The sequence below is a fragment of the Argentina silus genome (assembly GCF_951799395.1).
Source record: "Argentina silus genome assembly, chromosome: 4".
Lineage (NCBI taxonomy): Eukaryota > Metazoa > Chordata > Actinopteri > Argentiniformes > Argentinidae > Argentina > Argentina silus.
Window position 1 is genome coordinate 22,173,267 of NC_139658.1, and position 12,289 is coordinate 22,185,555.

Consider the following 12,289-nt stretch of genomic DNA (forward strand, 5'->3'; position numbering starts at 1 on the left):
TCTAAATGTGCAGTGGATCAGGGGGTGTTGAAAGGCGCTGACAACACCAGCTCTTTCTCCCGGTCCCTGCAGACTCCCACCAGAGCCTTCCACAGCAGAGAACACATGGTCGGTCTCGTCATCACAGGTGTGCGTTTGTTTCTGCTCAGCAGATAAACCTCTCAGCGCAGCATTGTGACATCGGACGGAGCTGTGATGCTGTTGCTTTCTGCCTTCTTTCAGAGCCGTATGGTCTACTTTGAGTTGACCTCAGGGGAGGCCGGCGGAGGTAGAAATCGGAGGACGGCTTCGTTGTAATGCCCTCGATTCCTACATCCAGCGGCCTCCCCTGGTTGACCTACTGTACAAGGGACAGCTGGCCCATCCAGTGAAATTGCAGTGCCTTCTGTAGAACTAGTGCAATTACCGCTGTTACACAGTATGGCAATTTAGTTAATTTCCCATGCCCCTCAATTCAGCTGTGGTATATATATATATCTCTCAACGCCAAGCTCAACATCGTGGGTCCTCAAAGACAAATACACCCACGCACATTTCTATCGCTTTTCTAATTCCAGATATTTAGCTGTCCTGTTGTCTTTACCATTAAGGGTAATAGGTGTGATAAATGGCCCTTGCTGAGGAAGGCAAATCTCTCACTTAGCCAGAAAGCAGCGGTGGATTCAGTATTTGTGGTACATGCGATGAAGTATCTGTTACGGAATGATGGTGCCATTTTCATTTAAAGGGGAGGTTAAAGAAAGGTTTAACGCACAGTAGCCTTGACGAGGTATCCTTGGCCCACAGGACGGCCCTGTGGTGTCTATTACGGTACCACTCCCATAACTCCACGGTCACTCCTATTGCATTGCTGCACACGTCCTGGATCCTAACCTCCTGCTGCAAACCCCTAATCGCTCTTCTCTCAGTAGGCCAACATGGAAACGTATTGAGTTTTCGTTTTCGTTTTACGGAACGGATGTCACAAGCTTGACCTGGCTTATTCGGGGGTCTTAGTTTAGAATTGACATAGTCAAAGTATCAACAACGAAGATTTTGAAACGTGTTGTTTCAAAACGGATAATAACCCCTCATTAAATCCATAGATAGCAGGGACGGGATAAAAACGCTGACTCCACAGTTCGTTGTGTGTACTTTCCCTCCACCACTCAGAACCGGCGAACACTGGGAAGAAAAACTGAATTGATTGCTTTTTCAAAGTATGGACAGTATACTTGACATATTAGTCATACACTCACCGAGCACTCGTGGAGGTGGTGTAATGGTGTAGGGAATGTTTTCTTGGCACACTTTGGGCCTGTTAATACCAATCAATCATTGCTTGAATGCCACAGCCTATTTGTGTATTGTTGCTGACCATGTGCGTCCCTTCATGGCCACAATTTACCCACCTTCTAATGGCTACTTCCAGCATGATAATGCACCATGTCCCAAAGCAAAAGTAGTCTCAAATTGGTTTCATGAACATGACAATGAGTTCAGTGTTCTTCAGTGGCCTTCCCAGTCACCGGATCTGAATCCAATAGAACACCTTTGGGATGTGGTAGAACGGGAGATTCACCGCTTTGAAAGTGCACCTGAAAAATCTGCAGGAATTGCGTGATGCAATCATGTCATCATGGACCAGAATCTCCAAAGGAATGTTTCCAACATCTTGTGGAATCAATGCCATGAAGAATTGAGGCTGTTTTGAGAGCAAAGGGAGGCCCTACCCAGTATTAGTATAGTGTTCCTAATAAAGTGTTCAGTGGGTGTGTATAACAGACAAGTGGGTGTGTATAACAGTGTGTATAACAGATATAATGTATATAACATTATACATATAAATATAATTTAAAAAAAAAAGAATAATAAAAAAATATATTGTTTATATATATTGTTTTCAATATATGAAGAGAAATGTACTTATTGTATACTTTTTGTCCCTTCAGATAAAGTCTACTAAATGACTTGAATGTAATGTAATTTAAATGTATAAATGTAATGTAAATGTATAAATGTAATGTAAATGTATAAATGTAATTTAAATGTATAAATGTAATTTAAATGTATAAATGTAATGTAAATGTATGAATGTAATGTAAATGTATATCTATGTGTGTGATAACGACCACATCATTTAGTCACCAACATCAGTAGTGCCATGTTCAGTAGAGTGGCTTCTGCCTCCTCCATGTCTAATCCACATTATTAAATATGTGTGTTTGTGTCCAGCCAGTTGCTCCTAACAACACATAATTACAGGCTTTTCTCTGAGTGCAAAAACAAGCGCATAAAATATATATTGATTTATTGTTGTGGAGAGGTGTCGTGCCAGTTATGGTGTTTAAACAGCCTTGTAATCCGGGCACGTTGTTTCAATGTGACTCAGCTAATTAAAGAAGCTATTCAGAATTAAAGGTCCAAATTCCCTTGGATGTTGTTCTGAGATCTAACCAGCGAGAAAAACAAAGTTGTTATTGATGAAAACGGAAACAAAACGTTCTCCATTGGGAAGAATAAAGGGCGTCACCATTGGATGAAGGCTTGTATGCTTGTAATACACTTTTTTCTGTTCTTCTCATCTGATGATTCACTTTGAGTATTTTGCTCTGAAGTATCACAGAATCGTGGCGCGCTGCCTCCATTGTTTCACACAAATCAAAATGGATGCTGACTGCATGAGACATGTAAATGTTATTGTCTTGTACAACCTGGGCTCTGTAATTCCCATCCACTCTCCCTGATTGTCACAGTCATGAGAGATTGCAGAGGGGTTTTGTTTCCCTCCATCTAGGATAATCTCTGTAATGGGGTTGGAAACCCAGGGCAGCTTTAATGCATTTCTCTGCGTGAGGAGAAAAATGTAATATCTTCAGCGCTATCCGTCGCCGTTCCATTAGCAGAGAGAAGCCATTGTTCGCAATTTGAGTTGACAGCTGCAAAACGCCACATCGGGCCTCTCCGGTGGAGTAAGGAACTCCACCAGATAAAAACACCTTTCTTTACAAAGCCAAGGCTGTCTGGAGAGGAGAGACAGTAGGTCTCTGTATCTTGTTAATGTCATTTGTCTTCAGCTGAAGTGCTTGAGGCCCCCACGGGTGACACAGCCAGGTAATAAATCACTCAAATAGTTTGTCTTCACAGAGAGAGCTCAATACACAGAGGAAAGAAGCTGAAAAGCCGTCAGTTGGAGTTAACACAAGGCGGCAAAGCAGCGCAGAGCTTCAAATGATGTCAGCTCTTGTGCTTCATAATGAGGGAGGTCTTTGTGTTTATTTTGCTCGAACCGATGGAGTCAGCTCCTTCAGAAAAAAGACAAAAACAAAAATAGAGCTAGGGAGATCTGTTAAATTAAAAAAAGGACAGAGACTTATCTATTTCCTTCTGTCTTTCATGTTCACCATGGTGAAGACACTGACTGATATCAAACACAGAGTATCACCTGAGAACACCTTTACCCGACACATCCTTGGCTCCCTGAGGAGAGGTGTGTAGGCGTGAGAGCAGGGAGAGGCATGATGATGGGTTTTAGGGTGTCATGGTGTGTTTTTTTAGGGTGGGTTGCATCAACATGGATTAACTGTTAAACTGGACACATTGTGCAACTCCCTATTCTCACACCTACACAACACTCAGGATATGAATGCTCCTTACACTGTTCATTGTGTGTATATATATATATATATATATATATATATATATATATATATATATATATATATATACATATAAAATGAAAGGATAGAGATCTGACAGAAAAATGCATGAGGAGACACGCACACACATACACCTGTACATGAGGTTCATACTATTATTATTATTATTATTATTATTATTGTTATTATTATTAGTAGTAGTAGTAGTATCTGTTTTAGGTCCACCTTCGCCCCAGGAGAAGATTAACTATCATATCTCTTTAAGTATTCCGGTTCTATTTCAACAAAGGAATAACATTCTTTGGGGGCCCGATGGGCTGGTAGTTTCGAGGCTGTGTACATGCTTAGAGATGTTTGAAAATCACTGTTTTTTACCGCTAATGTCTTGGTACCCTTGGCTACTGATTTTTCCAATTGCTTTTTTCAATGTGACAATTGTGTTCTCAATCAAACCATGGCAACTTACTCTTACAGCTGAAAGGGCAGAGCGAAGCAATACTGAACCAGACGAACTAGATGGCTCTGAAATGATTGTGTCAGCACCTCAATGTGCCCAGTGTTTCAATAACGCTGCTGTCTGCTGTGCTCATCACAGTGGATGATTACTTTTGGATCTGTCTGCCCTGTTCTCTCTGAGGGCCACTATGAGTGTTGTCTACAAGGTGGAGGAGGCTTGGTCCACGTTTGACCTAGCTCTGTGGCTGTCGCTGGATGACCCCGGCCGGCGCAGGGCGCTGGAAACAGCCTGGTTCTCCATCACCGTCTGTGACCGAGAGATGGGGAGGTGTGTGTTGAGGGAATTAGAGCAGCTAGATTCCACCGAGGCATGAAGCCGGGAGAAGTGTGTGTGTGTGTGTGAGTGAGTGCATGCGTGCGTGCGTGCGTGCGTGTGAGTGAGTGCATGCATGCGTGTGTGTGTGTGTGTGTGTGTGTGTGTGTGTGTGTGTGTGTGTGTCTCTCCTCTGGGGGAATGTCCTCCTAGCCCACTGCGGTATGGCAGTAATGTGACGCTCCTCTCTCATTGGTCAACGGGTTCCTCCGGGCATCAGAGATGACAGAGACTCAGCGGCCCGTATACACCCTGCCCTTGTGCTTCCAACTTCCTTAAACACGCCACGCCTGACCTCATGTTGGTAAACGTGTCAAACGTGAAGTCCTCTACCCCCCACGACAGGATATAAGTTAATGGTTAGCAGATGACAGTTTAAAAACGCAGGGTTTTCGGTCTCAGCCTCGTGAGAGAAGCTTGGATACGGCACTACAGTAGGAAACTAGACAATTTAGTCGTTGTTTTTTCTCCGTCAAAACCAAAATGAAGAGATAAAGCAAGAGAAGCGTTTGTCGACGTCTTCGTGTGATCAAATGCGTTTTAATGAAAACAAATGACGTCCGCTCGATCCATCGGCCTACGAAACGAGGCAGAGTCCTGTGTGTTAAATAGCCGTAAAACGAAGCCTCCTCAAAGAGCCTCTTTGTGCAGAGCTGCTTTCTGTGATGCTTTTGTAATACACGCCAACTCTGCGACGCGTCCGTACAAATGTTTATCTAAAACCAGATTCTGTAGTGCAAAAAGAAAACATTCACACTGAAGATATTCACAGCTATGGACAGCTGTGAACAGCTATTAAAACAGCCCAAAGGGTTGTTCTCATAACGCGGGGATGGCTGACATATTTGACTAGTTCTGAAGCAAAACTGTTACGACAAGAACTTTGGCACTTTTTGTTTGCTGAATCAAAGTATCTCGCACAAGAACAACATCACACAGTGCAAGCATTCCTGTGTTGTATATCCTAGTTCTCATTTGGGTAAAGCAGACAAGTCTGTAATAGTCTATTCTATGACTAATTGCACTACTGGAACAGATCCCGAACTTTGGAAATAAATGCTGAAGTGATCATTTTTTCATTCACAAGATCTTGCACCGACGTCCCATTTTCTATAACTTGACAACGGATTAACACATAATAAACATAAAGTAGTGAATTAATTTTAGTGATTATGAAGTGGGACAATTTCAATTCTGCCCCAATCAGTCCCTCCTAAAGACTGCTTCACCCTCACTACCCCCCCCATACTAACCCTAAACCCGAGACCTCATCTCCCCTGCTGTGATGTCATCAGTTCAGATGCAACAAGGTGAATGATGATTGGTGGTCTCCTTATCAACAGCTCCTAATTTAAATGCTGTGGTTTTTAGGGTGATATAAAAAGCAGAGGTCAGGGAAAAGCTCTCTGTCTTGTTCCTGTATCCTGTTGTGAGGTTCTCATCATGTTGTGAGGTTCTCATCATGTTGTGAGTAGAACTGTTTTGTGATGACCGGTGGTCATCTCTCCATCTCTCTCTCTACTCTCTCTATTAGAATGTAAGATTTGTCTATGAAGTATTCGCCTTGTAATGGATGTATAAGTATACTGTATTATTAAAGCCACATTTGATTCATTCTATTTGAACTTTCTTGCACTAAATAAGCACAGACTCAACAATTCTTTGCACATCGTGATAATCACATTGGAGTCAGATTATCAATATTTGATATGCTTTGCTATCAACAAAATATAGCCAAAAGTCTATGCCAAACATAAATGTGGAAACGGATATTAATATAAATCCGTCTACAATTACATTTTTTGTTTGCCTCACATGACCTTCAAACACCACCTCTTCCCCAGTCTGCCATCACCCACCCTCCCTCCCGAACCCTTCAACCCTCCCATCCACTCACCTCTCAATCCCACCCTCCTGAACCCACCCACCCTTCCAAACCCACCCACCTGAACCCTTCAACCCTCTCACCCACTCACCTCTCAATCCCACCCTCCTGAACCCACCCACCCTTCCAAACCCACCCACCTGAACCCTTCTCCCCACCCACTCACCTCTCAATCCCACCCTCCTGAACCCACCCACCCTTCCAAACCCACCCACCCTTCCAAACCCACCCACCCTTCCAAACCCACCCACCTGAACCCTTCTCCCCACCCACCCACCCACCCTCCCGTACCCTCCAATCCACCCACCCACTCACCTCTCAATCCCACCCTCCTGAACCCACCCACCCTTCCAAACACACCCACCTGAACCCTTCTCCCCACCCACCCACCCACCCTCCCGTACCCTCCAATCCACCCACCCACTCACCTCTCAATCCCACCCTCCTGAACCCACCCACCCTTCCAAACCCACCCACCTGAACCCTTCCCCCCACCCACCCACCCACCCTCCCGTACCCTCCAATCCACCCACCCTCCTGAAGCCACAATTCCTCCCTCACCCATCCACCCTCCCTCCCACCCATCCCACCCTCCCACCATCCACCCACCCACAAAGGCCTGTCTCTGCTGGTCTTATCCTGAGTGGAGCAGGGCAGCACTGGGACCTGTAAATGTGTTATCAACCCCCAGCTGCTGCAGGCTCGTCTTAAACACCTGTCCTCTGCCTTTAACAGTCTCTATCTGTTCCCCGGCAAAGTCCTTTATGACCCTCTGGCCGCCGCCCACATCCACATGTCTGTCAAGACCCACCCACCAAAACAACGTCACGAGGAGGACAGTAATCAGACGCAGGATGGAACGACATTACAGGCCATCACTGTGAGTTGGACCGGAGGACCAGGATTAAGCACCGGGAGTGTCACTGACAATGACGCGTGAAAAGGAAAATCTGGTGTGGGAAAATTCCAGGCTTTTCCATGGTGCTGACAGGGGGAGCCATATCTCGTGTGGAAAGATGTCTCCTATAAACATGAAGGCTGATGGAACACAGGGCCTTACAGTAGCAGTCCCAGCCGACTCCTGGACAAAGGTATCAGCTTCATATCAGGCCTACAAAACATACATGGAAAAGGTCATGCTAAAAGTGAATCAATAAAACAGCCGTACAGTACATTTCAAAATAAGAAAATAATTACCGGGGGAAATGTATGCTGCAACGTCACACGTCTCCAAAGTGTGTTGACAGCGCGGTGTAGCCGCCGGTGAGTCAGCCGTTTCATCTCCATTAATTACAAGTAATGAGTGTCTGTGTCAGTGTAAAGGTCAAGTAACATAATTAGATCTCAGCCTTAATTACGACGGTATAATTAGTGGGTGTTGATGTTTTACGGCCCTAGTTGGGCTTCCGAGTTTCAAAGTTATTATCGATGTATTAATGAACTCTACTCTGTGGGAAGCTGTACATCACTGCGTTGTGGTTATACTGCAAGGGGGGACTTAAAAGACGTGCAGCCTTTGAGCGTCTGACAAAGGCTGCTGCTAATGTTTGAAGTGTTGAAATAAGTGAACATTGAAGCACATATACGTGGTTCTCTGTGTGGGCTTCACCTTCGTTAAAAGACAACGCTGAGAGACCCCCAGCGCTCTCAGAGTTAAAAGCAGAAAAGGCGGACCAAAGTGGAACCCGCTGAGCTGAGAACCCCTTCCAGGACTTCTGTCCCTGAAGTTTAGCCTTCCTGTCCATCCAAGCATACCTTTCTTCGCTGTTTCTAAAGGCCTAAGTGGGAGCTCTGTGTGAGCTTTTTCCTGGCTGTCTCTTTCCCTCTTGTCAGTAGTTTACCTTTGAAATCCCAGACTGCCTCAGTCCTATCTGTGTCAGTCCTGGCTTTTCTCTCACCCAATTAGTGTCATCGCAGTAAGTCTTCCTGTCATCTGTCTGCATACCTCTTCTTCTCTGTCTCTCCTCCGCTCCTTGTCACAAGGGTAAATATTTCCACTTTGAAATTGTGCACAAAGGAAGAAGTGACAGACAGGATTTCAGATATATCTATATACACACCTAGTCTTCATGTGTGGGTGATCCCCAAGGCCTAGGCTAGATCTCCTATCCAAACAAGGTGAGGCGGTGTTCGTGTCCCCACAACACTACTAGCAAACAGTTAATTACACAGACGGTCTCACTGGGGGGTCCTGTGTGTCTCCACCTGACCCAGACCAGTAAGCCCTAGCTCTGGCAGCCCTAGCCCACATGGCTGCTGTCTGCGGTCTGCCGCCGGTGTCCACAATCCCTGGATTGCGCCAGTGAACGGGAGCTGTCACTGGGGCCTGAGGGATGGGCTCAGGGTGCAGGGAGCCAGGGGAGGTCGGTTGCACCCCCTCTCTTCTGGTCGGGGGTCGACCAGGGAGGTGTGACCAGACCTGGGGTGTTTGTTGTGGGACAACAGTGAGGGGTAGTAGACCTCTGGGGTGGGGCCGTGATGGTGGGTGATGGCAGACTGGTGAAGAAGTGGAGTATGGGTCATGTGAGCCAAACCGAAAACGTAATCACTCAAATGAATTCACTACTTTATGTTTATTATGTGTAAGTTGATCTGTTTTTTTTTAAACTCTATCATCAAGTTATATAAACAGATCTGTCTTGTTTGTTTTCCATGATCAGGAAAATTGCTCTGTGTTTGGGTCAAAAGAGAGCTGGGAAAGAGAGGTGATGGATGATGACCTTTGAACCAGGTTTAGAATGAATAGGGCGTGCACACTCAAATGAAAAAGGTTGTGCGTTTTGACAATGCTTGACTTTGCACCAGGTTTCTCAAAGTCACATTTAGACCATGTGTTTTAGACCATAGCAGGGTCGAACCATACATGTTGCTCTGACCTCCACTTTGTTGATACGCCCCAGAATGTACCACCCACATGAAACCTACATACCCACCTACATACCCATTAGGTCATGCGTGATAAGCTGACATGAATGCTTCGGTGTGGGCCTCGGGGATTATGCTACATGATTGGATTAAGATTAATTAATTACTATTGTACAGTACATGTATGTGTCTGTGCACATATAATGGAGGGAATCACATGCTACGGTTTATGGATTATGGATATCTGACTGAACTGCCTTCTTATGGCTTGTGAAATTGTGAATTTCAAGTGAATTTTGTACAGGTATGTCACACGTTTCTCTATTCCTCTATAGTGGCAAGGGTATGGTTCTGATACAATAGGATAGGAGATAAATGGCCTCAATAGTCATGCTGTGCTGTTAGTCAGACTCATGAGTTTAACGACACAGGATCCTCCATCCTCTTCAGAAGTATGTTTAGTCCCCCCCCACACACACACACACACATACATGCACACACACACACACACACGCACACACACACACACACACACACACACACACACACACACATACACACACACACACACACACCCACACACACACACACACATACATGCACACACACACACACACACGCACACACACACACACACACGCACACACCCCAGCCCAGGGCCCAGTGTGTCTTCCTCTGATGTGAACTTAATCACCTCCATGGATCATATCTGAGGCGGTTCGGAGGTGCAGGATCGTGTTACCCAGCCTGAGTGGAGAGCGCCCACCTTGGTGGTGGGTTCCCACGTGTAGGAAAGCCTGTCCTACTGTACTGTCCTGTTGCAGCTGCTCCAGCATCAATCACACACCACACACACACACACACTCCATCAGGCATCCTCAACACCGTGTGTGTGTGTGTGTGTGTTCCAGGAGAGGCTGGTTGAGGTAGAAATCGGAGGACGGGCTCATCGTAATGCATGGAACGGAATGAGGAATGGTATCAAACACACACTGATTTCTACCTCCACCAGCCTCCCCTGGCGTGTGTATGCACGTATTCTACTTCTGCTGCCCACAAATGCCCATATTTATGAATTTGAACAATTTAAATAACATCCTTCTAGTGCTGCAAGAATTAACGTTGTTCTTGTTCTCAATAACACGCCCCCCCCCCCGCCCCCCCTTCTTCCGATCTATTTCCACTCATAATCTTTACACTTTTTATTTGCGTCTCAGAGCTACCATCCGAGCACACACTCAGTCACCTCCCTCGAGGACACGCTGCGTGACGAAAGTTTGTTTTGATTCACCATTTTCTCTAGAAACCCTGTCACTAAGTAACACGATCCGCCGCCTCTCCCGTATGAGGTTACAGCGCCAGACTCTCCTCGTGTGAGAACCGACACCCCGTACGGGCTCCTCGTTGGGCTCTCCGTGTCCTTGGCATATCAAAACGGGTTCAACAATGGTGCTGTAATCCCCCATGGCCCCAGCTCCTATTTGAATCTCATCCGTCAGCCTCTACAAGAGGGGACCTGCTCTGGAGCCTCCGCCAAAGCATCTGAAATTACACCGCACGGCACTTCACAGCAATTTATGTGTCAACCGTCATTATTGCACCGCCGCCCCCCCCAATCACGCCCCCCACACCCCCCCCCCCCCCCCCCCCCGCCTGTCCTGTGACAGGTATTAATTATCATTATCATCATTTCTCCCCTCTCTCCTCGCCTCCTGCCGAACACAGCTTCAATATCAGGGATATCCATGAGGACTGATTAGGGAGTGTACGCTGATATGTGAATTGAAACGGGTCTCGTAGGAAGTCTGTGAACGAGACGGAGAGACATTTGACCCCCTTTGAGGTGCCGTTAACAAGGCATATGGATGTAGTTGTGGCGGTTGTTGAATGAATGATTGCCTCAGATGGATCTCCCACAAACTGTTAATACAATGGTGTGGACCTGTTTCCACGGAGTTTCCCGCCCTTCGGGGAATAGGTAATTTTCAGTTCCTGAAGCCAAATAAAAGAGGAGCGCAGGATTACGTTTCTGCGGAGCGGAGGAGTTGGGTGCCAACCACAACACCGCTGAGCCAACGAAGCGACACCACATCGGGCCCAACGCATGAAATTACAACCGAGTCGATCTGGGCTGTGGACACAGGAGGCACGCTCAGGTCCGTACGCCACATGTTTAAACCAGTCAGTGGAGTCCTTTAACATTTCAGATATACGATACGGCCCTGAACATACAGAACAGTGAAAGGTGAAACCATGTGAACAAAGAATTACACAATCTCTCAGTGTCGGCCGGACTGAAAACTATATCAGTCTCCTGTACACACAATGCCTTACTTACTCCATCTGAAGGATCATGGGAAATGCAGTTTCCTGCTCGGACTCTCTTATCTCTACAGAGAGACCAGACAGACGGCAGATGGAAACAAAAACTTAGACTTATTTCATTCCTTTGCAACGAGCCAACGATGCCAACGAGCCAACGAGCCAACGAGCCAAGGCCTGAACCAGCCAGTTGACGGCCCATTCCAAAGACAACATCCCATGGAGACTCCATCTGAGGACACGCCTCTCCTCTCATCCACTCCAAGGAAATTCTCCATTAATTGGCATAATGATAAGAAAAACACATCGTCTGTATGGGCCTCTTTGTCTCAGCGATTGACTATCCTTTCTGCCAATCTGCCCTTCTGTCTGCCTCCCTGCCTGCCTCCTGTCTGTCTGTCTGTCTGTCTGTCTGTCTGTGTCTGTCTGTCTGTCTGTCTGTCTGTCTGCCTCCTGTCTGTCTGTCTGTGTCTGTCTGTCTGTCTGTCTGTCTGTCTGTGTCTGTCTGTCTGTCTGTCTGTCTGTCTGTCTGTCTGTCTGTCTGCCTCCTGTCTGTCTGTCTGTCTGTCTGCCTGCCTGCCTCCTGTCTGTCTGTCTGTGTCTGTCTGTCTGTCTGTCTGTCTGTCTGTCTGTCTGTCTGTCTGCCTGCCTGCCTCCTGTCTGTCTGTCTGTCTGTCTGTGTCTGTCTGTCTGTCTGTCTGCCTCCTGTCTGTCTGTCTGTCTGTTTGTATGGCTGCTGTCTCTGTGTAT